At 49.9% G+C, this 22,716-nt stretch overlaps 1 pseudogene; it reads left to right on the forward strand.

The window, feature by feature from the left end:
• The first annotated feature begins 2,970 nt into the window (after positions 1-2,970).
• On the forward strand, positions 2,971-4,917 carry LOC136544114 (putative leucine-rich repeat receptor-like serine/threonine-protein kinase At2g24130; annotated as a pseudogene).
• The last annotated feature ends 17,799 nt before the right edge of the window (positions 4,918-22,716 follow it).

A 22,716-nucleotide genomic window follows, 5' to 3' on the forward strand; every position in this document is an offset into this window, starting at 1 on the left:
CTCTTCCTCTACAAGTCATTGCTTGAGTTGTATAATATATGATGGAATGCTTGATGGCAGTCTACTGCGCGTTGATGGTTTTTCGTTCCAATTTTTCATGACTATCATGTGGCCTTTCAAGGCTTGAGATAGTTCCTGAAATTCTAGGTTGTCAAAGTGCCGCTTATACGAAGCTGAAGTGCTTGGATACGAGCCAAGAAGGGGAAACGGATTCAGAAACCCTGTTGCCTAGGCGGCGGCTACGCCACTTCAGATGTGCTAGTCAGCCACCATTTCAGCCGGTTTATGAACTGACCTAATGGCTGTCTGGCGCTCCCGCTGAGTGCGGCAACAAAGGGCAAACCTGAAATGAAATGCCACAATCTCCTGCGCTGTGTTCGCCGGAGCCTACCACACTATCACACCCGTCATTTTCGTGACCGTCGCTGTCCCCTGGCGCGGCGGCGCACACATGCTCCGCAGAGATTTTTTTATTTTTAACACTTTTTTTAAACTATTTTCAAATACTATTTTTTTTTTCAAAACTAACACTTTTGATCGTGTCTATTTGTATGGCGCGGCAAAATCACGATGATGCGTCATGCATGGAGCCGCGGTAGGAGCGATGACATGGCAACGACCAGATGTGGCCGTGGCTACCGCGCCATGGATCTTGAACGCGGCACTGACGCGCCATGGAGAATGCCATGGCGCGGCAATGGTGAACGCTGCAGTGTGCGTTGCAGCAAAACTGAAGAGGGCGTTGCTTGGAGCCGCAGTGGAAAAGGCATGTCAGACGACAAGGACTGCATGCAAGCTTTAAGTGCGAACTGTGGTGTGAGCCTAGCTCGCAGCGCCGCTTCGGTGGGAAAAGGCCAAAAGGCTAAGGGTGAGCGGATCGTATGCAAACTGCAACCATTGCTGTGGAGAGGAGACGATGGGCCTTCAAAGCATTAGGACAGCAATGGCAGCTGATGCGGCTGCTAGCTAGTATTAAGCTATAAAGCACATATGGATATGGAGCAAGCAGCAGCTAGCTGGGTTAAAGCTGCAAAACTAAGCGTCAACGTGGTTGCTAATTGCTAGACAAGCTATACAATGATCGAATGTTGTTTAATTTGATGAAGAACCATTTCATCACTTTAGGAATAAACTCTGTCGTCTTTATCTTAAAAAAGGAATAAACTCTTGGATTGTATATATGTTCGTGGTTTTGAACGAGTTACCTATATATGGTAAAACGCAATTTGGACCACTAGTTATAAATAGTACTCCATCTGTTCGCAAAAAAAAATGCAATTATAGGATCCGTGTTAGCCAAACTGACTCAAGTTTGATCAAGTTTATAGAAAATAGTATTTAGTATTTATGTGTTCAAATAAATTTATTATGAAAATATATTCTACAATTATTCCAATGGTACTTATTTTGTATCATGAATGCTAATACCTTTTTTATATAAATTTAGTCAAAGTTTAAACTGTTTGACTCCTCAAAAAACAAGAATTACATTTTTTTGGACGGAGGAAGCATGCGGTAGTAATATATAAGTGAAGCATGGTTCACAACATTCAAAGATTTTGGATTACTAGCTATTTTTCACTTTGTCTGGTTGTGACTAGTATTTTCCAAGTGCTTAGCTTGAAATTCTCCTAATTACAGTTTCGAGCAAACAGCTAATTTAATCACCGTACATTTGATAACTAAAAAACTGATTAAATCTAATCACCTCAATCGAACAAAAATAACTAGTTCGGGAGTTAGGGGTATGCCTGAATACCAAGGGCTAATTGTTCGCTGGCTAAAAATTAGTTCTAACCTATCCATACATGAGGGCTAATATGTAGGCTAACTTTTTAGCCAAAACTCCAATGGGTTGTTAGCCAAATCGCTAGTTATAAATGGGCTAAGCTAGTCCTAGCTGATCATACGAACATGTCCTTTCATCAAACAATTCATGGGTTCATCCAAAAACTTCCTCGTTGACCCAAAAGCTCAGCGAACAAAACTGGTAATAATGGTAGCACCCCTTTCGTAGCAGTTTTTTTTTAAAGCATACTCATATCACAGATCAGTAAACAGTCGATCGAGTGGCGTGAGTGAAACTTCAGGAGAACAGTTGGAACCGACGCGATGGATATGGAGTGGTGTGCAACTGTACATGGACACCGTAGCTAGCTAGCCGCCGCTCATTTGAAAAGACGGCCGTAACGGTGTGCCTGCGTACGTATATACACGCTATGACTACGTATCTTTTTTTTTGTCCCTCCTCAGAGTAGAAACAAAAAGGAAATCAGCTAATAACGGCCTAACGCTCGCGCGGATCCGGCCGGCGAGAGCTGCGCGCCCGCGCAGGCTTCATGCGTGTGCGTCGTGCATCATGCATGCATGCAGCGCGCGGCCCGCCGAGCGAGAGCTGTGTGGGGTGTGGGGTGTGCGGTCCAAAATGATGCGAAATCACCGTTACCGGGCCATTCTCCATGGGGCGCGTCAGTGCCACGTCTAATCCGCGGCGCGGTAGCCCCGGTCACGTCAGCGTTCAGTGGTTCTGGTCGCTGCCACGTCATCGCTCCTATTGCACCCCATGCATGGCGCGTCAACGTGATTTCGCCGCGCCTTGCGAATAGACGCAGCTAAAAGTGTTAGTTTTGAAGAAAAAATAAGCAGTGTCATATTTGAAAATAGTTTCAAAAAAGTGTTAAAAGTATAAATAAAATTCTCCCCAGACACCCAGCCACTCATCGTGCACAAGCACAAAGCGGGGGGAAAGCCGTCCGTCGTGCGCCGCGCAATCATGGCATCCCGGTCGGAAGACATCTGCGGCCTTCATTAGGCCGTTCCACAACCCACGGCAGACAGGCCAGTCCGCAGCCACTCTAACCCTGCACCTCCACACGGCTGTCGATCGAGCTAGTGGATTGATCTAGCTGGTCATCGTCATCCCCCGGTGGTTACTGGGGCCTTTCCGTCGAGGACGGGATGAGGGTCCGCATGGCCATTCTCCTCCTATTCCTCATCGAAGCCGCGTTGACGTCGGCGGACAGGCGTGCCGTGGACCTGCAGCGGGAGAAAGCCACTCTGCTGGCTCTGAAGCAGGGGCTCACGCTGCCATCGGCGGCGCCCTTGGCGGACTGGAACGAGTCCAACAGTAACGTCTGCGGCTTCACCGGCGTCACCTGTGACTGGCGGCGGGAGCACGTTGTTGGGCTCTCTCTCGCCAACATGGGCATCCGTGGCGCTATTCCACTAGTCATTGGCGAGCTCTCGCACCTCCGGAGCCTCGACGTGTCCAACAACAACGTCTCTGGCCCGGTACCGACGTCCATCGGCAACCTCACGCGACTCCAGAGTCTCTTCATGAGCAACAACGGTATCTCCGGCGCCATCCCTTGCATTTTCGGCAACCTCGTATGGCTCCGGAGCCTCGACGTCTCCTACAATCGCATCTCCGGTGCCATTCCGCCGTCCCTCGGCAGCCTTGGGCAGCTCCAAAGCCTCAACGTCTCCGGCAACAACATCTCCGGCACCGTCCCTCCGTCCATCGGCAACCTGACTCTCCTAGAGCACTTCTACATGCATGACAACATCATCTCTGGAGAAATACCTCTGGCCATCTGCAACCTAACAAGCCTCAAGGATCTGGAAATGTCCGTCAACCATCTGACGGGGCAGATTCCAGCCGAGCTCTCCAACCTCGTACGGCTCCGGACACTCGGCGTCTCCTCCAACCGTATCACCGGTGCCATTCCGCCGGCCCTCGGCAGCCTTGGGCAGCTTCAAATCCTCAACGTCTCCGGCAACCAGATCGATGGCACCATCCCTCCGTCCATCGGCAACCTGACTCAACTTGAGTTCCTCTCGATGAAATACAACTTCATCTCTGGAGAGATCCCTCTGGCCATCTGCAACCTAACAAGCCTTTGGGTTCTCGAAGCGTCCGTCAACAACCTCACGGGGCAGATTCCAGCTGAGCTCTCCAACCTCCAGAACCTTGAAGTCATTGAGCTCGGCAGTAACCAACTCCATGGAGGAATACCACCTTCCCTTTCCGAGCTGACGGCCATGTTCTATCTCGGACTCCAGCAAAACAACCTGTCCGGGAACATCCCACCAGCTATCTTCCTCAACTGCACAGGGTTGGGCCTCGTCGACCTCGGCAGTAACCATCTTTCTGGCGAGATCCCCCGCGCCATCTCGAGCACCACCAAGTGCCAGTTCGTCGTCATCAACCTCTACTCCAACAAGCTCCAAGGGACGCTTCCACGGTGGATCGCCAACTGCACCGATCTGATGACGCTAGATGTACGTGGAGGACAACTTGCTGAACGACGAGCTGCCTACGAGTATCATCTCGGGCATGAGGAAGTTAATGTACCTGCATTTGTCTAACAACCGTTTCCGGAGCCACGACGACAACAACCTGGAACCATTCTTCGCAGCACTGTCTAACTGCACGAGCTTACGGGATGCAGGGGGGATGGGGGAACATGTGTCGAGCTGGCCCATGTCCGAGCACTTTTTGCCGAACTGGCTCATATCGGAGCTCGCATCCCTTGGCCTGCTGCGTATCGTGCTGTCCAACAACGCCCTGAAGGGCGAGATCCCGCCGTCCATTGGCGACTCCACGAACCTCGGTGAGCTCGACCTTTCAGGCAACATGCTCTCAGGGAGCATCCCGAGCAGCATCGGGAGGCTTGCCAAGCTCCGTGTTCTCTCGCTGCAGAGGAACCGACTGTCGGGGCAGATACCAGTAGCGAGCCTTGGCTGCTGCACCAAACTGATTCGCCTTGACCTCTCAAGCAACCGCTTCAACGGCACCTTATATTAAATTAAACGCTGCACTAGCTTGATGCGACTCTATCAACACTATATATAGGGTATAGGCTCCTTTTCATAAAGACAAGTTAAGAGCGTGTTTTATACTACTCCGCTTTATTAATGGAGCAATTTATTTTGCCTTCGACTCCACAAGCAGCTTTAGAGCTGAATCTCTTTTGATAAAACATTTGATAGAATAGCTTCTCGTGGTGGATAAAATAACAAAATATCTATAATACCCTTTTTCTTTTTCTTTTTCTTTTTATCTTCCTTTATTTATTTTTCCTCTCTCTGTTTCTCCCTTATCCTTTCTTCATTGGGTCGTGCACCCACAATCACTTATAATTTGTCCACATCTCAAAAATATCATCTCACAAATATCATTACTTTTAATTGCATGGACATCAATACATCAAAATCCATTTATGGTATCAAATAAGTATCATTAGATTTGTCATGATATATATTTTTATAGTATACTTATTTAGCGTCGTAAACATTAATATTTTACTTATATATTTGGTTAAACTTTAGGCACTTTATCCAAGAATGCATTTAGAACTGCATTATTTTTTGGACAGAGGTAGTACAAGCAACCAATCATATTCGTAGTAAAGTTAGACCCATATATAACCTATATAGATGGAGGCCATTAGCAATCATTGATTGCTATAAAACTGAAACCATAACGAGCCACGTCATCTGAATTCTAAGCACTTGGATCACCTCTATGTAACGCCATTTATCCGTCCAAACCCTCCCATTGTTTTAAGCCCTTGGATCACCTCTATTTTTTTAAGACATCACCGGAGGGGTGAGCGCCCCACCTGAATGATTTTCCATTGATTCCGGTAAATCGGTAGATGGAGGGTGCACATGGCACCTTACAATGTTTGGGGGCAGGCCCCAGGAATTACATATCTCAGGGAGAAGAAGGGATAGATTATGCCATTACAAACTTATCACACCAGTAGTCACTACCCATTTATCCTGAGAACGAAGACGGCAACTCCATTGGTGGCAGGCAGCTTTGCAAGTGGCCAAGAGTCTGGAGAGGCTTGGTTGTTGCTGCTTGAAAACCACATCATGTCTGTGGTTCCAGAGTTGCCAACAGCACAGCAGGATCATGGTGGAGAAGAGCACTTGTGGGATGTGATCTGGTCGGCGCATCTCCCATAGGCGGTGAACTTGGGGCAGAGAGGCTCGAGTCCCAACCTAAATGTGTCCAGAAAGAGTTGGCAACTGGGCAGTGGAAGATGAGATGATCATAGTTTTCAGCGGATTGCCCACACAGCTCACAAGTGTCAGAATCTAGAATGTTTTTCTTAGCGAGGTTCGCCCTTCATTGGATCCTTTCTTGAAGTAGAAGCCAGCCAAAGAATTTGACTCTGGGGGGAGCGTAATTCTTCCACACGAACTCATAGGACTGACACCGTTCACCTGATTGTGTGGAGGCCCTGTAGAGCTGCCCAGTATCCAAGCGATTTCCAACAGCAGCAAAGAAGCTGTTGCGTTCATCCTGCTGTTGACGGAGGGAGATGGAGGCAATGAGGCTGTTGGCATCAATTTTCTCCTGTGCGGCCTGCAGTGATAGTCTTGGGACTAGTATGCTGTTCAGACCAGTTGAGCAGACCAAGTGAACTGAGGCTTCCATGTTGGTGCAATGGCTGAGTAGGCACGGGAAGCATTCGGCCAAGGGGGCGCCCTCAGACCAGGAGGAGGTGGAGCGACCATCACCCACTGTAACTTTGGTGATGCATATGTATGCCTGAAGAAGATCATGGAGGGCTCCCTAGTGATTGCCTGCCACATCTCCTTCCAAGGACGCAAGATCGAAGTGCTGTCTGGATGGTGTAGAAGGTGGAGCAGCTTGATGAGGAGGCATGCGTTTTGGGTTGCCAGGTTGTAGATTTCGAGCCCCCCATCTTCTTTAGGCTTCTGTGCATTTTCCCATCTGACCAGACAATAGGCACCGGATGTCTTGTCAGTGCTGTACCATAGGAAGGCCCTTGCGTCGACTGTCCAGCTTGGCGATGATGCCAGGCGGGAGAACAAGTGTCTGCATGAGGTAAGTAGTGAGCCCGTCCAGGACTGAGTTGATCAACACAAGGCGGCCTTGATGGTTCAACAGGGCGGCTTGCCAGCCGGCAAGACGCCGATCCGCCTTGGATATGAGTGGAGCAAAGGCGTACAAGTTGAGCTTGACATTGGATAGGGGCAGGCCCAAGTATGTCTGCAGGAAGGCACCCAGTTGGCATTGTAAGAGGCGCACGATTCACTGCAGACGCTCTGCAGGTACATGCATAGGCACCAGGGTACTCTTGCTGAAGTTGATCTTCAGCCCCGAGGCCGATGCAAAGTCATTTAATATCTTCCTCAATCGCCTGACATCAGTGATTTCGGCGCGGACAAGAAGCAACGTGTCGTCTGCATACTGAAGCACAGGGCAGTTGCTATCCACCGCAGGGTGTTGTATGCCCTGGTCTTGTTTGATCATCCGCTGCAGCACATCGGCCACCAGCAGAAAGAGGTACGGGGACAGGGCGTTGCCTTGCTGGACCCCTCTTTTGCACTTAATCCAGCGCCCGGGTCAACCATTGACCAGCACAGCTGAGTGGGAGGTGGCTAGGAGCTGCCTCATCCATGAGATCCAGATCGGGGGGAAGGTTCTGGTCTGAAGGACTGTGTCCCATGCCACAGAGTCAAAGGCTTTGGCGAAATCTAATTTGAGGACAATGGTGGGGAATTTCTTCTGATGGCAGTGTTGAACCAGTTCGGTGGCATATACAAACTTTTCATAAATGGATGTTAGAATAAACTACTTTTTTTTTGTGAACACAGTAAAGGAAGGTGGCGTCAAAAGACCCCCTGCTTGGATACTGTAGCCGCTGCTGGTGCAGGCGCCGCACGGCTCACCTGCAGCACTGTAGCCACCTGCAGAGGCCGGCGCAGAGTCATCCCTGTATGTTATTTAGTTAATGTTACAACATGTGCGTTGTACTAGGACTAGATGGATAGAGTTGTATAAATAGACCACTACGACAACTCAGTAAAGAGAGTTTAGATTTATAATCTCACAGACAGGGCTTCGGCCAACGCTGGTGTCTTGTACTGTGTGTGTATGCTCTGTTCTTCCTTCTTCTTCTAGCTCCAGCCATAGCGTGTGGGGACGGACAACGCTTGTTCGTGGTCGGCACGGCTAGTGTGTGCTCGGCAAGACTGGTGAGTGGTTTACTCACCTCAGTCGGTGATCCTGTGGGCCAACAAGTGGTATCAGAGTCGTACAAGCGCAGTCGCCAAACTAACCGCTGGCGATGACGGGCGGTTCGGAGTTGGGCGACAGCAGCGGCACTACTGTGGCTGCCCAGCCATGACCGAAGGTCGTTGTTCGTACGGTGCGGGATGTCAGCGTCACCAGTTGGCCGATGCTGACTCGCACCAACTATGGAGAGTGGTCGGTGACCATGAAGGTCAAGCTCAGAGCCCGACGACTCTAGAATGTTGTTGACAAGGGCACTGACAATAAGGAAGATGACATGTCAGCGTTGGAGGCTATCATTGCTGCTGTACCGGCGGAGTACATGGAGCCGTTGGGGGCGAAGAGCTCGGCTAAGGAGGCATGGGAGGCTATTGCGGTGATGCGTGTTAGTTTCGACTGCACAAAGAAGGCGACGACCTAGCTTCTGAAGCAGGAGTACGCCAACCTCAAGTTCAAGGATGGTGAAATGGTGGAGGACTTCTCCCTCCGCCTACAGACGCTCATCAGCAAGCTGAAGAGCCATGGCATCACCATCGACAAAGAGGAGACGGTCTCCAAGTACCTCCACTCCGTGCCGGTAAAGTACAACCAGATCGCTCTCTCCATAGAGACGATGCTGGACTTGTCCACCCTCACCATTGAGGATGTGACAGGCTGTCTGCGGACGGTGGACGAGCGCCTGGAGCAAGCGACAGCAACAAAGGACAGTGGCAAACTGCTGCTAATAAAAGAGGAGTGGGCTGCTCGGAGGAACTCTGGGAAGGCAACCTCCTCCAGCCGCGGTGGCGATGGCAAGCGCCGTGGTAGGGCTTCTTCGGAGAAGAAGAAGCAAGTCGACACCAACGTCTGCCGACGCTGCGGGAAGATAGACCATTGGGCACGGGAGTGCCCAAATCACAAGCAGGAGAAGAAGGCTGAGGCTCATCTGATGCAAGCTGATGATGAGGATGAGGCCACTATCCTGATGGCGACGTTCTGTGCACTGCACGACATCGAGGCCGAGGAGAGGGAAGAGGCGACGATGGTGGAAGGACCTGGGAAGGCCCTGAAGACTGTCAACCTCGACGAACCATGCACCCAAGTCCACCTCGAACATGTGGGCGCCGACTAGGAGCAGCGATGGTATCTGGACTCTGGTGCCAGCAACCACATGACGGGCTCTAAGGCATCCTTCTCCGAGCTCGATGACGATGTTACCGGTACGGTGAAATTTAGTGATGGCTCAAGGGTGGCTATCCAAGGGCGTGGCATCATCATCTTCAGGTGCCAGAACGGGGAGCACCGCGTGCTAACGGATGTATATTACATTCCACAGCTGTGTTCCAGCATCATCAGCATTGGTCAGCTAGATGAGCGTGGTAGCTAGGTACTGATCAAGGACGGAGTCCTTAGGATCAGGGACCGGGAGCAGCGACTTCTTACCAAGGTGAAGAGGTCCCTGAACCGGTTGTACCTGCTCGACCTAAAGGTAGAGCAGCCGGTGTGCCTAGCGGCAAGGCACTCTGAGGAACCGTGGATGTGGCATGCCCGGTTCGAACATCTCAGCTTCGACGCGCTTGGTCGGCTAGAGAAGATGGTCCAAGGGCTACCCCACATCAAGCACGAAGGCGAGCTATGTGACAGCTACCTAGACGAGAAGCAGAGGAGGCTACCATTCCCAAAGGCGACCAAGTATCACGCGAAGGACGCTCTCGATGGATGGTTGCAGTCGCTACATGTGGGCCGATCATGCTAGCTACAAATGGTGGTCAGTGGTACTTCCTCCTTCTCATGGATGATTGCAGTCGCTACATGTGGCTGCAGCTTCTAACGAGCAAGGATGAAGCGGCATCAGTGATCAAGAAGTTCAAGATACACGCAGAGGCCGAGAGCGGCAAGAAGCTCAGAGTGTTGAGGACTGATCGTGGCGGCGAATTCACTTCGGTGGAGTTCGCTGCATACTGCGTGGATCAGGGTATGGAGTGACACCACACCGCACCGTACTCACCACAACAAAATGGTGTGGTGGAGCGACGAAACCAGACGGTGGTCGGCATGGCCCAATCCATGATGAAGGCCAAAGGCATGCGGCAAGGTTCTGGGGGGGAGACGGTGACCACGGCGGTGTTCATCCTCAACCGCGCTCCGACCAAAGCCCTAGCGGGCAAGATGTCGTTCAAAGCTTGGTATGGGCACAAGCCGAGCGTGTCCTTCCTCTGGACATTCGGCTGCATCGGCCACGTCAGGAAGACGAAACCGAACCTCACCAAGCTGGAGGACAGGAGCACACCAATGGTGTTCCTAGGCTACGCGGAGGGTACCAAGGCGTATCAGCTCTATGACCCACGCGGAGACAAGGTGCTTGTCTCGCGTGACGTCATGTTCGACGAGAAGGTGGCTTGGGACTAGAGCAGTCTAAGCATGGGGGAAGCTGGCGGCTTCACCAGCACCTTCATCGTCAAGCACTTGGTCATCCACGGTGGTGGAGACGCTGGGGAAAAGGTGCCGAGCACTCCGGGAGGAGTGCTGAGCACTCTAGTGGTAGAGCCAAGCACTCCTGGGGTAGTGCTGAGCACTTCGGGAGGGATGCCGAACACTCTGGTAGGAGTACCAAGCACTCCTAGAGGGATGCCGAGCACGCCCGAAGTGGTGCCGGGAGGTTCTGTAGTGGTGGCGACCACTCCAGGATGGGTGCCGAGCACTCCCATGGTGGAGCCAAGACATCTTACAGTGGTGCCAACCACTCCAAGACTGAGGCTGAGCACTCCTACAGTAGGGCCGAACACTGCAGTAGTTATGACGAGCTGTCTAAAAGTAGTGCCAAGCACTGCAACCAGGGTGCTGAGCACTCAAGGTGCTATGCCAAGCACTCTGGTGGAACAGGGAACTCCATCAACACTGATCGAGTTCACCTCACCTCCAAGTGACATCACTGAGTTCATGAACGCCTACCACGAAGGCGAGGAGGTGCGGTTCCATAGGCTGGACGACATCATCGGTGGCATAGGACCCTCAGGACTAGCTGGTTGGCTGCTCAATGATGCAGAGCTGCTGCTTGTCAGTGCAGAGGAACCACCCACGTTCGTGCTGGCCGAGCGGGATGGAAACTGACGATGGGCGATGCTAGAGGAGATGAAGGCGATCGAGGAAAATGAGACATGGCAGCTCGTTGATCCACCCCCAGGATGCCATCCGATCAGCCTGATGTGGGTATACAAGGTCAAGCGGGATGAGCTCAGTGCCATTGTCAAGCACAAGGCGTGCCTCGTCGCCCGAGGCTTTGTTCAGCATGAGGGCATCGACTTCGAGGAGGTCTTTGCGCCAGTAGCGTGCATGGAGTCGGTTCGTTTGCTACTAGCCTTGGCAGCAGCAAAGGACTGGCGCATCCATCGCTTGGACGTTAAATTGGCCTTCCTCAACGGTGAATTGGTGGAGATGGTCTTCATTAGGCAACCTTCAGGTTTCGCCGTCAAGGGAGAGGAGCATAGGGTGCTCCGACTGCGTATGGCGCTCTATGGGCTACGGTAGGCCCCACGAGCATGGAACGCCAAGCTTGACGCCACACTGGGTGAGCTTGGGTTTTAGCGGTGTGCAACCAAGCACGTGCTCAACACACGGTGACGAGGAAGGAGGAGCTCATCGTCGGCATGTATGTGGATGACCTGATCGTCACCGGCGCGTGCATGGAGGACATCAATGGCTTCAAGCGCGAGATGGCAGCTTGTTTTCGAATGAGCGATCTCGACGCACTCTCCTACTACCTCGGCATCGAGGTAAGACATGGGAAGGAGGAACTCATGCTCAGTTAGAGTGCGTATGCCTCCAAGCTATTGGTGAGGAGTGGCATGGCTGAGTGCAAGCCATGTGTGACTCCGATGGAGGAGCGGCTAAAGCTGATGAAGGCCAGCACCACGGCGAAGGTGGATGCAACACTCTACCGGAGCATTGTTGGTGGTCTGCGCTACCTAGTCCATACGAGGCCAGACATTGCATTCGTCGTGGGCTACGTCAGTCGCTTCATGGAGGATCCCAGAGAGGATCACTGGGCTGCGGTGAAGCGGCTACTGCGCTACGTCAAGGGGATGGTGGATCATGGGATCATCTTCCCAAAGACAGATGGGAGTAGGCTGTAGCTCACTGTGTTTAGCGATGCAGACATGGTGGGGGATATCGACGAACGATGGAGCACCTCTGACATGCTCATGTTCCTCGGGTCGGCCCCAGTCTCATGGTTGTCGCTAAAACAAAAGGTGGTGGCGCTATCTATGTGCGAGGCAGAGTACGTAGCGGCGGCCACAGCGGCTTGCCAAGTTGTGTGGCTGTGCCGGCTATTGAGTGAGCTGACCGACGTGGAAGCTCACCCACCAGCACTGATGGTGGACAACCAGCCCGCCATCGCCCTCGCGAAGAATCTGGTTCTATACGACCGGAGCAAACACATCGACATGAAGTTGTACTTCCTCAGGGACTGTGTCAATGGAGGGCAGATCGTCATCGAGTTCGTCAAAACTGATCGGCAACTCGTGGACGTCCTCACCAAGCCGCTCGGATGTCTTTGACTCATGGAGCTGAAGGAGATGATCGACATGGAGGGGGTACAAGGGATAGCAGTAGGTTTAGGTTAAGAATTATTAGAATAAACTACAACTTTCCTTGTGTGAACATAGCAAGGGAAGGCGGTGCCAAAAGGCCCCCTGCTATGATACTGTAGCCGCTGCAGGTGCAAGCGCCGCACAGCTCACCTGCATCACTGTAGCCACATGCAGAGGCCGGTGCAGAGTCAGCCCTGTATGTTATCTAGTTACTATTATAGCATGTGCGTTGTACTAGGACTAGATGGATAGAGTTGTATAAATAGACTACCACGATAACTCAGTAAAGAGAGTTTAAATTTGCCATCTCACAGACAGGGCTTCGGCCAATGCTGGTGTCTTGTACTGTGTGTGTATGCTTTGTTCTCCCTTCTTCTTCTAGCTCCAGCCATAGTGTGTGGGGATGGACAATGCTTATTCATGGTTGGCACGGTTAGTGGGTGCTCAGCAACACTAGCGGGTGTTCGGTAAGACTAGTGAGTGGTTCACTCACCTCAGCTGGTGGTCATGTGGGCCAACAATGGAGTGCCATTTGATTAACCCCGTTTGATCCACATCAACAAGGTGTTGGATGAACCGTTGCAGCCTAGTGGTTAGGACCTTGGTGATAATTTTAACCGGGCAATTCTACAGTGAGATTGGCCTAAAATCCTTCGGTTGACAAGCACATTCTTTCTTTAGCAGTAGTACAATGTGAGCCCTATTTATTCTGTTTAGATCAGCGGTGCCGTTGTGGAAGCTAGACTAGAGTTCCATGACTGCTGTTTTGGTGTCAGCCCAAGCAGCAGCATACCAAGCAGGGCCTAAGCCATCAAGGCCAGGAGCGTTGTTCACGTTCATGGAACGCACCGCGCTGAGCGCCTCAGCTTCAGTGAAGTGGGCGACCAAAGGAGAGGCATCCCACTGTGGATCACTCAAATATAGGGCATTGATGTCAAAGCTCCATCTCGTCGAATCTGCGGTCCCTATGACGGTTGTGTAGTAGTCAGTCAAGGCAGTAGACTTTTCTTCATGTCTAATCAACTCTCTCCCATCAATTGAAATAATTGCAATCTTGTTTCTCCACTGCCAGCAGGATGCTCTAGCATGGAAGAATTTGGTATTGGAGTTCCTTCTTTCAAACTGTTGTACTTGCCTCGCTGCTTCCTATAGGCAGCGTGTTGCTGAATGAACAATGTGAGGCATTGCTGGCACAAATCACGCAAGCAGTATTCTCCTGCAGACAGGTTTCTAAACTCTTCGAACAAGTCAAATAGGTGAATTATAAAGTAGCAATTGTGGTAAATGTGAGGGGGAGCGGTGCTTACACAACCAAACCTTTGACGCCTGTCGAACGACCTTGATCCGAGCTGTGATGTCCCCAGCGGCATCTCCCAACCGGTTAGCAGAGGACCAGGACGGGAGAATAGTAGGAAGGAAGGATGGATCAAGGAGCCAGGAGCGCTCAAGGCGAAAGGTTTTGGGCTTTGGAATGTTAGTTTGGATGGAGGCAATGATAGGAATGTGGTTAAAGGTTGGGCACAGCCCAGTATTGTTATTTCTTAACGCATATAGAAATGATCTACAAGCGCATGGAATTACCATTGTAGCATTTCAAATGGAAGTATTAAGGGTATCGTATTTTCCATAGGCAATGGAGGTAAATCTTCTATCTAGTTCATCCAAGGACAACACAAGGGTAGAGTTGGTAGGTGGTAGAGATGATTCTTATGGTTTAGAGTCTAAGGATAGATAAACTCTACTTCTACTTTCTTACTTCAGGCACCGAATCGCACCTGGTCTACCAAGTGATGCTGGCTTGTAGGTCTACGCCGTATCCAAACGTGGGGGATTACGAAGGACGGACAGGGCTATCACCACCTGCCGCCTACCCCTCAACTAGGGGATACAAGGCAAACAAAGGTAGCCTCTAGCCTAGACACCATGTCTATACTATCAACTACTACTCTAGCATTGTACAGGGTGATCCATCTTTATCGGGAGCCCTCTACTAGAGTATCCACCATGGGGACGGACGACGAACCCACAAACAAGTAAGAGCAAAGCTTAACTAATCAAAAGACTTAATAACATAAGAATCTCGAACACTCATGTAGCTGATGAATCGTTGAGGTGCAGGTGTTCGTCGAGGTACAAGCGGGGAGATGCCGACAAGTCCGGCACTTCTCTAAACTCTCCCTCACATCTCTCCCAACTACTCAACTCTAGCTAGCTAGGGCCTAAGCCCTTTGGAGTGATTCTCTTGCTCTAGTGTGGTAGCTTTTCTTCCTTGTGATGTTTTTGAAATGTGGAGCACTAGCCCTCTCTTTATAGTAGCTAGAGGTCGATTTTGGTGGAGATAAACATGGAAACCTCCCAAACTGACCCCTAGGGGCATTTATTGCACCGCCTGTGCAAGGTGGGGCCGAGCGGAGCTGGGGGCGGCGTGGCCGCACCAGGCCTGGCCCGCCTCGGCACCGCCTTCATGCTGTGGACTGCTGGCTAGGCCTAGATCGCTTCCATGTCGATTTTTGGCCCAGTTTTGATGTGTAGGTAGGCCTTCTTCCTTTATTCTATTGTGCATTTCTGTTTTACGCTTTTCTAGATTGCGCCTTTTGATGTGTTTTCCTATGTATTACATGTATATCTCCTAAAAATGATCAACTCACCAAAACTCATGGAATATGTTAGTGTAAGACCCTATTTACTATGTTTGGTGTTTTGTTTGGATGAATTTTATATAATTGTTGGTGGTAAAAATGTGAGTTAAGGACCGCCGACAAACTCCCCCACACTTAGCCCTTTGCTCGTCCTCGAGTAAAGTTTAAGGACTAAGATGGGTCATCTCCTTGATATGAAATTAGCATACAAGTTATTCAAAGCTTCACCTGCACTTGTGAACTGTGGATTGTCTACCACATTATCTTGGGTAATTGAATAATGGAACAGCATGGATTCAAATCCTCTTGCATCAATCAGTTTAGAAACTTGGGTTTTCATTTGAATTTGAAAATATAATCATAGCTTAGCTCCTCAAATGATTATCTCAGATCACTCAAAGTGTGTGTTTGGTTCCTCACCAAGATATATCATAGTGTTGCCTTCTTTCTTTCCTACATTTAAAAAGCTTATATGGATCTTTGGGTAGGGAAAGATATTAAGGCATACTTACCCTGCATATTTTGTTAAGTCAAAGCTTGGATCTGAGGAGAAAGATGTCATACCCTTAGATCAAGAAGTGCCTGTTTGTGGATAAAACATTTCTAAATCTATACTATACTCCTTTTGTAGATATGATCTCTCTCTAGCTTTTTATTTTGAGACATGGCTATCATTATTTTCTTATTTTTATGAGCCTTCATGTGCTCATCTCTTTTTTCAATACATTGGGACCTTCATGTGTCCCTTTTTGTTTTTTTATACTTTGGGACCTTCATATGCCCCTATTTTTTTCAATACTTTTGCATAGCCTTTATGTCTCTTCTTTTAAACCACATATTTAGAGAGATCATTATCTTATAGAACTCAAAGTATTTTTCTATCAAATATTTTTTTTGTCTACTCCTAGTGTAGGAGTAGAGTTTTTGGTAGATGGAAGCATGTTTTTGCATACTCCCAGTGTGGGAGCAGCATGTATAGGTGAGTGTACGTGATCTTGATCTTAGGGACATGACAACTTTCTCAACAAGAGTGAACAAGACTTGATAAAACTCAAAACATGAGTAAGTAGCATAATCATGGAGGTTTTAAGCTCTAATCACTAGATATGGCTTTGGTAGGAATTTGCATATCATTGAGGAACATGCTATTTGGATTTTGATTTTATAAAATAAACCTCAAGTCCTTCACATGAGAGAGCAAGGTTCATTTTCAACCTACTATATCACAAATTCCAATTACTTAGATAACATGGGGTCCCTATCATGAATCGTCCACAAGTTTAGGAATGTTAGCAAGAAATAAAGAGTGTGCAAATTTAATCAAAGGATAGCATGGAGATTGAGCGATATTTATTTTTTATTTTCAATTTGTTCAATGTTTTAAACTTAAAAATTTTGGGAGGGTTGAGGGATTTGTTGCACAAACCATCATTGTAGAGGAAGGAGTTTAAAGGATTCAGATGTGGTTTGGCTAATCCAAAGGTTCAACCAATCCTTTCTGAAACTATTTGTCACATTCTTCTGCATAATGGATCGTCTAATGCTTGTACAACGTGTTGGTGGGAGATCTCGAATGTGTGTGAGTCGTGCTTGAGAGATCTTCCCCATACTTATTCTTGTACCTATTTTTATTATTCAAGAAACAAAAATGAAAACAACAAGGGCTCCACTGGCTTAAACGCCGAGGAGCCTAGAATTTATTAATTATTATTATTATTGTATATTTATTTTATTATTATTATATATATTTTTCTTTTATTATTTGTTCACCCAACTTTTTATTATTTTTTAGCATAACCCAACGCAAGGGATGGTGTCGATAAAAGATGCTCAACAGTCCACCGAGGGGGCTACCCACGATGGTAGATTTGTCGGTGAGGTGTGCGAGATTAAGAGCGAGATGGTGACAAGACATAAGATTTATACAGGTTTAGGCCATCAGCTTGACGTAATACCCTAATCCTGTGTCCCGTCGGTTTGTATTGGCTATCGTATATGATTACGTGTGTTTTGAGGGGGTCTCCTACCCGCCTTATATAGCCCGGGAGGTAGGGTTACATGCCGATCAGGTCCACAGCTGATCGGGTAACAGATTAGATTTACATGGAATATTACATTCGGCATATCCTAACAGATTCTATGCTATCTTGAGGACGTCACCGTGGTGCCTTGCAGCGTGCGCCAAACAGTGTCGTGCACTGCAAGCCTCCGTCTTGTGGGCTGGGCCATGCCTACTGGTGTGGTCCATGTGCATAGCCGTGGGTACCTAGGGTCAGACCCCCCATAGACGGGGGCGGCGTGCTGTCTACATACCAAGGTAGAGCCAGGAGCAGGGTGGAGCCTAGCAGTGCCAAGTTTAGCTCACTTTCACCACCCGAGAACAGCTAGGGTGGGAAATGATGGGGAGGCGCAGGAGAGGAGCGAGCGGGAATGGCAGGATGGCACCGAAGAAGAAGGTGTCAAAACCTGGGAACCGATGGCCTAGCCCACCAAAAGGTTTCGATATCTCCTGAGGAGCCGGCCGCACTAGACCAAACTACGGAGGCGGGTTGGGCGTGGGAAGACCAGGCCCATTGGCCGGATGTCCCCCTGGAGGGGCAAAAGCCCTAGCATCAACACAAGACATAGGGACTGGCACAGGGGCGACCATGGGAGAACGGCAACCAGAGGATGCGGGGGATGTCAGAGTCACCCAATTAGGCATGCAATTCGAAGGGTTGGTAGTGCGTAGCTCAAGGATAGAGGGGAGACTATCTAGTGACCATGCCTGGTGGATGGTGGGGGAGTGATGGTGGTGGTGGTAGGGGTAGGGGCAGAGATGGCGGTAGGTTTAATGGTGGCGGTGGAGTTGGCGACATTCGCATCCAGGGCGCAGCCAAGCTGGAAGTCGAGAGGGTTGAGGCTCGGTGAGGGGATGAGGTGGAGGGGGTCAAAGGTGGGATGGTTGGTGGGAGGGGTGACTATGGGCGACATAGGGGGGCCTGAGATTGTGGGCAGAGGTGAGGAGCGGGAGGGACCAGGGGGAGTGAAGGGGACAGGGTGCACAGGCATGAGAGTTGCCAGGACCGGTACCATTGGGCGACGACTAGGCCAGGGTGTCGCAGTTCACGGGGGCCACCAAGACTTGCATCTACGCTCGATGTGGCCAAATCCACCGCAACGACGATAGTGAATAGGGTTACGGCAAGCATTGGTGTGATGGTCGATGGCGAGGCAGCGATAGCAAGAGTTTGGATTTGGCCGGAAGGCACTTGGGGGCTTTACGAGCATTGGACTAGACGAAGTTAACACGTCCTAAAGGTAGGTCATCGGCTTGAATGCACCCCTATTCCCAACGTTGCTGACCAAGATGTGAGGAAGGGATGTGGTGTGGTCAGCTACGCCACCTAACGTGGCTTCTTTTGGGAAGGGGAGCAAAGGGGGGATGGAGGGGAAGTTAGGAGTATCTAGCATTAGAAGATAGGGATGTCTTGTCACCCTTTTACTCTAGAATTGGCCATCTATGGCACGTCCCCTCCGCTTAGCACCGGTTAGAGGCTGGACGGGAGGCGGTTAGGGGCCATTGAATGCACGTGTGGTCAGCGGCCATGGCCGCACGCACGCCATCCCCATGGATGCAAAGCTCCATAGAACCTACTCGGATTGATCCAAGCAAGGAGATGAAGTTCGCAACATTCATGGACACAACCAGGGCACGAAGAAGGAAAGGTCAAACCCAAAGGGCTCTAAGGATGATAGGAGGAGCCATCAAGTGGGAGGAGAGGATGTTGGACACCTGACTAGGTTAAGGTCCAAAGGCGAAGAGATAGGGGATGGAGTAAGCCAGAGAGTACCTGGCTCCGAAGAGGTGACACCCAGTAGTGAGGGAGCTACCGTGCAGTGGAAGTCACGAAGGAGAAGCTCCTGGAAGCTCCGACCTTGTCTTGAGGCAGCATCGTGAGGAGGTGCAGGGGCATGCAGCTCGGGCCAAGGCCTACGGGGCGTCGCCGGAGGGGATTGCGCAGAGTCAGAGATAGTGGAGGTGGTGGTGGTGGTGCGGGTGGGAGGATGGTGTGTGGGCTGTGGGATCGCCGGATCCGAAGGCGCGAGAAGCACCACTGGGGCATTGCCAAGGTCAGGAGCCTTAGCTCGCACCCCAGCCATCCTCATTTTCTCCCTTTCTGTGACAACTGTATCACCTTTATTTAACATCATCTATTCACCCAAACCCTCCTGTTGGCTAGCACTACATGTCCCCTTTGTGTAGTTTCCACCACCTCCTTCTAGCCCTTCGCCTACTGCCCTATTGTTTAGTAATCAATGAGGCCAACAAGCGATGCCTGCCTAGCTTCATCTTCCAAGAACCAACAAGGCCAACAAGCACTCAATCAATGCAAGATTGAACAACCTAGGTAGTATGGAAAATGGGTGTCAAGTAAGGTGAGATGTGAGCAAAGGTTTCAAATTAAAAGGTGTCAAATAAACAAAAGTATCTAAATATAACAAATGGGTGGGTCTATAATGAAAAATGATGGTTTTTATTTAAATATATTTGCTTTTTTCCCAGGGTTGCTTTCAGTTTGTACTGTATGGAATTCTCATATCATATATATATATATGTTGTAACTTCTTAGTTTTTCTCTCGCACTCAGAGAAAATTTTAATTAGGAGCCTTAAAAGCTCCTTACTTTGTTTGTCAAGAGAAATTTACCAGTTGGTTGTTTACTTAAACCCTCTTGCAATTCGTATGATCTCTTATTAAATAGTCTTACTTTTATGGTGTTGTCTTAATCTGGGTACACTAGGAAGGGTCTGGGCGTCCATGTACAACTCTTTTGACCCCCTAGGGCGCTGTTAAGGCATGTTGTATTAAACTTTTAATCTACCTTAATACAAAGACGCGCAAACCTTTCGCGTGATTAAGAAAAAAATTCATGTGGGTACTCATGTATTCCTGTAATCTTATTGTTAGTGTTTTGTAAATGAGACTAGTGAATTTATACGATTGCCACGCTACTCTAGGAAGACGATGGTAGCATCCAAAAGACACGAGGATTTATGTTGGTTCAGGCCGGAGCCCTATGTCCAGTCTCAGAGATGATCGAGTGCGTGTTCCTCGCTTGAATGCTCTAAAGTTCTTACAATGGGGGATGCAAGAATGGTGGAAGAGATAGGAGATCTAGAGCTAGGAGATGGGTTGCCCGAAGGGAAGCTTGAGCCCTTCTACGGTGTAAGAATGAGAGAATGGGAGTTGGATCGAATGGTTTCAGATCCCCAAGATGGGTACCCTGGTTGCCCTTATATAGAGTTCGTGGCTGGGGCGTATACAAAGAAGAAGGTTTCCCCAACCGAAGGGTCATGAGCCTAAGGAAGGTCCTAGCTAACTTGGCTTGCAAGCTATGCCATCTTGTGGAGCACGTTTGGGCGTGGTTGTCATCATGTTCTTGTGCCCACATCACGGCATGGTGTGACGTGATGCTACTATGCCGACCATGGTGGCACTATAGGCACAACGGTGGTTCGCTAGCCGTCCTGTGCGATGTGGTCCTCGCCATGGTCTTCATCATTGCCTCCTGGTTCCCTGGGGCATCGTACAGGAGTAGGTAGCTGCCCCTCGGGTCATCGATCACCTTGTTGGTTTGAGGAGCTGAGGGCCACAACTCTGATCATTAGGGTCGTGGCTTTCACCGGGTTGGATGGCCTCTAAGTCAAGGCCTTCGTCATGGATCCCATCCTGTGGTGGGTAGAACCATACATGCATACTGTCGGACCGTATTTGGATGGTGGATCACCATACCGGTTGACACCACCATGTGGTGTTGTCTTGTCTGCACAACGTGGCGCATAGATGGTGTCTGACTGGACTAAGGTGACCGATGTCCCTTCGATCCTTGCAGGGTTAGATTAGCGTGCTTGCTTTTGTTAGAGCGGGCATGTTTGGCCAGGCTTGACTTCTCCCTGTCCCTCCCAGGGGTCATGATAGTGGGGAGGTTATGAGTCTCGTACGTGGCATGCAGTTTGAGAAGGAGGGAAGGGGTCATGGCTGACCCTGGCCTTGGCGTCTGGCCTAGTTCGCTTGGCTTGGCTCAGCTGGGCCTCGGTCGTTCAGGCCTTTGCTAGATGATATGTTGTGGGTCATGTGGCTTGCCAACTAATGGGTGCCTTCAGACATCTCAGGGTTATAACTTCGACAGTAGCCCCGAGCATTTTCGCAATCACAAAGTGATCGTGAAAGCATTGTGTTGCATGCATGTCGAGTGTGGGTTCGTAGTTCGCTGCTTGTTCGAGCTTCGTCACTCCACTCTTTGCAGGCTGGTGTGTTCAATGCGGTAGGTGTCCATTATGCTCTGCCCCATTAGGACACCGTGACATCGTGGTACACGACTACTGAGCCCTATCGTGTCAGTGTGCTGGGTATTAGGGTTAGTGACCTAAGCAGGACCGAGTGGTCTTGTTGGTGCTGTACTGACCCTACCTTTGTGAGAGTCTTGATTTTCCTAACCTCACGCGGGCATCTGACATCGGTTGTGACCTCCCGTGGTTGGCCATGTGGCGCGGGGGCTTCAGGCTGCTCAGTCTGCTTTTGGGCCTATAAATGGAGGTTTTCCTACCATTCGAACCACTCATGGCTACGACTACAAATCACTCCCTACTTCCTTGTTGATGGAGCGTGGTAATGGGAGAGAGAGATCAGGAGAGAAAGGCTTGAGGAGAACCATGTGGTTCCCGTTGTGTGTCCCTCTAGGTGTCGTTCATGGTGGCCGGAGCCGGTGTCGCCCCTTCCAACAGATGGTGCTAGAAGGGGACTTATGAGCGGGGATAGTGGCATGGCTTTTGTGTAGGGGGCAGTGCAGCCTTTGTGACATGACTGCACTTTGGCCTCCCTTTTGCTCCATCTTGGCACTAGAGCGGTTGCCAAGGTTCTTATTGGAGCTAGGCAGTCCTGCCGCTCTCTTCCTCCTCGTGCTCCATTCTCTCGGGGCTGTGACTCTATGGGAGGGCTTGCGAGTTTGTTCTCTGCTTCATCTCACCTCCCCCATGACTTCGCTCCTCGAGGGTTTTTTAGTGAGGGTGTGGTGGTATCAGTTTTCATATTCCTTGTGTGCGGATCGACCGCACATCGCTTTGTAATCATGAAACATGAATAAAAGCTCAAGGAATCCTCCTTCCGTAGTTGTTGTGGCTCATTGGGAGGCCATGGTGAGCCCCCAAGCCATTTGACCAGATTCAGGCTTGTTGGCATTGAACCAAGGTTCTCTGAGTGGGTTGTTGAGCTTTCGCTATGCAGGGTAGCGAGGTTGTGGGGCAATCTTGGGCCTTTCCGCTTGATTCCCTTGGTTTAGGTTGATCGGGTACTAGGTCCTTCTTTGCGTACAACCAGGGCCGCACTGATCTTGTGATTTGTGAGGCTCTTGCTCTTGTGTTTGCTGTATGCGGTTTGACATGTTTTGTGGGTATGTTATTCGAGTGG

The sequence above is a fragment of the Miscanthus floridulus genome, chromosome 3, assembly GCF_019320115.1.
Source record: "Miscanthus floridulus cultivar M001 chromosome 3, ASM1932011v1, whole genome shotgun sequence".
Classification (NCBI taxonomy): Eukaryota; Viridiplantae; Streptophyta; class Magnoliopsida; order Poales; family Poaceae; genus Miscanthus; species Miscanthus floridulus.